A 5,705-nucleotide genomic window follows, 5' to 3' on the forward strand; every position below is an offset into this window, starting at 1 on the left:
TTTCCAGTAAGCACGAAAGGATTGAGTAATAAACGGACGACTGTAAGGGTGATAGCAAATCTGCTTGGCGAGCTGAGTGTTTGGTACTCCTGATATAGACCATGGTATGACAAAATATTTAATTCATATTACGTTTATGATAAATAAAGTGGTAAGGGTAAAGTGGAGTTGGAGGGGGGGCGGTAGAATTTCTTTAAACATTTGGGCAACTAGCACAATAAACCCGGCACTGTAAATATACGTGTGTGTGTGTGTGTGTGTGTGTGTGTGTGTGTGTGTGTGTGTGTGTGTGTGTGTGTGTGTGTGTGTGTGTGTGTGTGTGTGTGTGTGTGTGTGTGTGTGTGTGTGTGTGTGTGTGTGTGTGTGTGTGTGTGTATGTGTGTGTGTGTTATACAAACTTATACTAACAAGCCAAACAAATCGTTAGGTATCAGAGCGCCATTGGGCTGCGGAGCAACCTGTAACTATTACATCTCACATACTTCGTCTACATTGACTTGACAATTCATATCTTCAATGTAATGATAGTCAATGGTTAATGGTTACAAAGCAAAATAAATGTGCTTGACATCAAAGGTGTACTAGTGAAATATTAAAGAAGGTGGTTTGTTGAAGACTGAATGTGCTAAACGTCAGCAGTACAGCAGTTCAGGATAGCATGACACTGAAGGGGCAAAGAGGGGGTGAGGGTAAGGAGGGTAAGTAAATGGGCAGAGGTAGAGAATAACAAAGGTGATTAGATCAAAGTTGTTTGAGGAAGAATTGTGGGATTGAGCAAGGATGTCCATAGAGTAAGGTAAGGATTAACAGGAGAAAAGGGTGTTTAAGGGCGAGAATGATGTAAATGGCGCAGGGGGGGGGGGGGTGACATGCGTAGGGAGGGAGTGGGAGGAAGGGGTGTAGGGGGAACATGAATAGTAGGAGGATGTCGGCAGTTACTTTGATGTAGAGGGAATGGAAGCAGAGACTGAAGGATAGTTTTGAATGAATTCGAGAGTTCTGATGTGTTGACTAGGGAGGTCTGAGGAACAAAGGTTATCTCATGAGGGGCAGAGGGAGAGGTTGAGGGAGGAGAGAATACAGTAGAAGATGGGGTGGAAAGTTGAACTTGTCTTGTGCGAGGAAGAAGAGGGGTAGGGACCGTGGAAGTACAGATCGTTGTGTCTGGAATAGTGGTGGAGATTGGGATGTCTGGGTTTAGAATGGCAAAAGAAGTTGACTGGGAGAGGGAGGGGTAGAAGTGGGATGAGGAAAAGACAGTAGGTGAGATATAGAAACATCTTGAGAGGGAGAGGAGGGCCAGAGCAAAGGACATGAGTGGAGTTGGGGGTTAGGTTAGGGCAACATTAGTCTTCTCTGTCCTGGGATCCCTAGACAGCCTGAAGTCAGGTCAGTTTACCAATCAGAAGTGTAGCTGGCCAGACTTCGTAGAGGCTGTCTAGGGATCCCAGGACTGAGAGTACTAGTGTGACCCTAGCTGCAGAGTAGTAGTAGTAATAAGGGAAGAGGAGATAGTAAAAAATGTGGGAGGGGGAGGAGATAAAATAGAGAATGTTGGGGGAGGAGGAATGTTTTCTGGATGGATGATTTGGACTGGGCTGAGGCGATAGTGGGTAGTGAGGAGGGGGTAGTAGAAGGAGGGAGGGTTGTAGGGGGAATATGAGCAGGAGGAGGATGGATATCGACAGTCACTTCGAATGTGGAGGGGGCATGAGTAGTGGAATTTTGTATTTAAAGCATATAGCTTCGAATATCTTCCATAGTTTCTGCAGTGGAATTGGTTGGAGTTTTGTGAGACAAAGGTTTTCTTATGAGGAGGGGGGAGGAGAGGAGTCTGAGGAGTAAAGGTGAAAGTAGGTGGAGGTGAGAGTGCGGTAGGGGAAGATGGGGTGGAACGTTTAGTCTGTCTACTGCAGGTAGTGAGGGGAGGGAGAGGCGATGGTGTTGGGGCTGTAGTTGAGATTGGGGTGTCTGGATTTAGAGTGGCAAAAGAATTTGACAGGGGGAGGTTGAATGTAGAAGTGGAAGTGGGGAAGTAAGTAGGTATAGGGGAGGGTGTAGGAACATCTTGAGTTGGAGGGGGAGGGGCAGAGCGAGCGACATAACTGGAGTTGGGAGTAAAAGAGAAACCTTGTCGGCGTGCTTCCTGTCTGGCTTCACGTAGAATGAGACCATTTTTGTATCTGAGAGTTGCTACCTCAGACTCGAACTTGTAAGTGGGACAGCCTCTATAAAATACATTGTGGGGGCCGCCGCAGTTAACACATGTGCATGTTTGTGCAGGGCAGTTTGATCTGTTATGACCGGGTTGGGCACAGAGGCGGCATTGTGGAGCGGTAGTGTTTGGCAGGATGTCCAAATCGCCAATAATTGACAATGACAATGGCATTGACGGGGAGGAGGTTGGTATGGTTGAACAGGGAGGGATTGTCCACCAATGTAGATACGAACGGGAAGGTCATGTGTACTGAAAGTAATTTTGGCAATGTTGGTGGGTTTCTTTTGATGACCTCTAGGAGGAATGGAGTAGCAATGTACTGATATCACGTCCTGGTCTTTGAGGCAGCCGAGCAAGTGTGGCTGGGCTAAATAGAGTAATTAAGATATTTGTAGGGGTGGTGGTGGTATAAGGACGGGGGCGTGTGAATGCGGGAGTGTTGTTGAGGGGGTTAGTATTACGGAGAGATGGAGAATAAGGCTGTAAGGTAGTAATAAGGGAGGTTGGGGTCTTTGATGAAGAAGTCTGTACGGGTTGAGTTGATGAATTTGAGGTAGTTGGGAGGGTAGGAATGTCTTCTGGAGATTGAGTCTCTGTATGGGTGAGTAATGCACTAGTAGGCATTGAGGAGTGGGTAGTAGTTTCAGTGTTCGGAGTCGTGGTCAAAGGAGAGCCTGGGGTCGGGGAGCCGGTGGGGCTATTTGATAAAGGGGCAAGCCTCATTGTCCCTAATAAGGGTATTACATCTTCATTACTGGCCATGGGAAGCCTTGATTATGTAAAGGGAAATAAACAGTCCACCTCCCAGTGCCCTGTGTAGGGGTAAGAGGTAGACAACTAAATCAGGGGAGTACCATGCCCATGGTTCCCGCAGGCCGTTCAGGACTGGCACAAGGTCAGCCTTTCATCCTTTCATCACGGCTCTTACACCTTAGGAAGTAGATAGTAGAAGGGATTGGAGAAGGGACGGAAACAAAAAGCTGGAGGGGGAAAAAGACCATGCAAAATTAGTAGATATGTAAGGGAAGGCCATGTGTACGGAAAGTAATTTTGGCAATGTTGATCGGATTTTTTCGTTGCCCTCTAGGAAGAATGGTGTAGCAATGTACTGATTTCACAGCTTGGTCTTTGAGGCATCCTAATGTCTTCTCAACAGTCTGACCAATCTTTAGTATCGACTGGGCAGTTTGATTGGTAGAGACAGACAGTTCCGATATAGGTATTAAGGGTTGGATGAGGTTCTGCAGGAATGGGGTTGCCAGAATGATCGGTTAGATTTGATAGTGCTATAGATTTAGTTTCTGATCCGACTGTTACAAGACGGGAGCGATCGCGTCCGGTATAGAAAGGGACTCTGCCCACTTGTTTTTAGAGGCATTGTTGAAAGAGAAGAATGTTGCCCGGGTAAGGAACTGTAGAAGGGATCACAAAAAATCGGTCCCATTTACTTGGGCTAAACAAAGTATTTTATTTGTAGGGTCGATGGTGGTGGATGGTCGGGGACGTGTGGAAGAGGGAGTATTACGGAGTGATGGCGAATAAGGCTGTCAGGTAATAATAAGGGAGGATGGGGTGCTTGATGAAGGTTGTGGGGGTAGAGTTGATGAATTTGAGGAAGTAGGGAGGGTAGCAATGTCTTCTGGAGATTCAGTCTCTGCTTGGGTGAGTAATGCACTAGTAGGCATTGAGAAGTGGGTAGTAGTGTCAGTGTTCGGAGTCGTGGTCAAAGGAGAGCCTGGGGTGGGGCTATTTCATGAAGGTGCAAGCCTCATTGCCCCTAATAAGGAGATTACATCTTCATTACTGGTCATGGGCAACCTTGATTATAAGCGGCATAAACGGTCCACCCCCATACTCTGAGAGGGTAAGGGCTAGACAATAAATCGGGAATATCGTGCCCATGGTTCCCGCAGGCCGTTCAGGACTGGCACAAGGTCAGCCTTTCATCCTTTCAGCACGGCTCTTACACCTTAGGAAGTAACTTAGAAGGGGTTGGAGAAGGGACGGAAACAAAAAGCTGGAAGGGGAAAAGACCATGCAAAATTAGTGGAGTCGACGGCTGAGGCCCTAGGCAAGGGAGATCCCTGCATTGGGTCCGTCTCCTAAGCCCCCCCCCCCCCCCCCCACGACAACAACGGGCAAGGGATTGGGGGGATAAACTAATAAAAGCATAGTTGCATTCATATTTTTTGTAGTCTGAAACACTTGGTTTCGTAACTTTGCTTTGTTTCTCATTCAAAGGTATAAAAACAATGTATCATTAGTATCATTTTATTTTTTAATAACAAAGTTGCAGACATTTGTTTTGTTCTAGTTGTGTCTAGGAGACGGGTAGCAACGGGTACAGCGGCGTCAGACCACAGGTTTGGTCGGTTGCAATAGCAAGTGACCTTGTTGGCCCAAGAATCAGCAAGCCAATGGGGAAGCAGCGACTGCCCTCCCAAGCCTCACGCTCACACTTGTATCCTCAGCAGACAGCCGAAACAGTCTTCTCCCTGAATCCCAGATAATTTTTGAGCACCAATCTTTCTCCTAAATCTGTGAGGAAGCGAGATTCTTCAGCATTGCTGACAGAGGTTTGGTCAGGCAGCCAGGGAATTGTTGCTATGACAGCCCAGCCTTGTATGTCAGCCATGAATCTCTTAGTCTTTCAAACTTAACCATGACATTTTTTTCTATCTCTTTAAAAGAATGGGCAGCAGAGGCTTTACAGGGGAAGAGCCAGTTTACCAACAAAACAATGTAACAAGAGGCATCTATTCAAGGATCTGATATACTGTCTGATGAAAACATAAGTTAAAACAAATAAATACATTGACTACAAAAAATCCAGTACTGAGACACTTCCTGATCACAGTTACAAAGTACGTAAAATTCAATCACAGTAGCATATTTTCCTGCTGCCCTTTGCGAACACTTTACCAACCACTGCGTAGTTGTGCTTTATATGAGCAAATACACAGTTGTCCTGCTTGCTGTTGTTACAAACAGCTTGCATGCAAAGGCTGATATATAAGGCTCCGGCTTTGTCATTATCTCGGCAAATTTGTTTCACCCTACAACTAATACTCTACTCCAATGATTTATCTCTTTTATGTATAAATTATGAAGACTACAACTTATGATTATAAACTAACATTTCCACCCGCTATGAGCAAATGCACAGCAAGGAGGTTCATTTATACAAGTCTGTAAGATCTATGAAATCATTTTGACCTGTTTTTGAAAGATTCACTCATCATCATCATCACCATCATCACTATCCGTCATCACTTAGACCACTGTAACAGGATCACACGCAGAGAAAAATGCATCACAATACAATAGGGTACCAAGGTCTAAGCTTGAAGATGTGAGCCAATCAAAGCCAAATATCCAATGTTTTTATAAAACATTTGAGAAATTATTGCAAAGGTTTAGTAAAATTAATATAAACATTTCAAGAATCACAATAACTGATAACTAAAAGAAAAGTTACTAAAAATAA

The 5,705-nt window shown here is 45.1% G+C and overlaps 1 protein-coding gene across 2 annotated transcripts in view; it reads right to left on the bottom strand.

The window, feature by feature from the left end:
* Window positions 1–4,475: 4,475 nt before the first annotated feature.
* The window catches only part of LOC113803688 (dual specificity tyrosine-phosphorylation-regulated kinase 1B), a 70,704-nt gene continuing 69,474 nt past the window's right edge, over window positions 4,476–5,705 (bottom strand). For both annotated transcript variants that reach the window (XM_070139534.1, XM_070139533.1), the window contains exon 9: window positions 4,476–5,705. This exon is cut by the window's right edge and continues 7,393 nt beyond it. The gene's annotated coding sequence lies outside the window, so the exon portion shown is untranslated.

Source organism: Penaeus vannamei, chromosome 25 (assembly GCF_042767895.1).
Source record: "Penaeus vannamei isolate JL-2024 chromosome 25, ASM4276789v1, whole genome shotgun sequence".
NCBI lineage: Eukaryota > Metazoa > Arthropoda > Malacostraca > Decapoda > Penaeidae > Penaeus > Penaeus vannamei.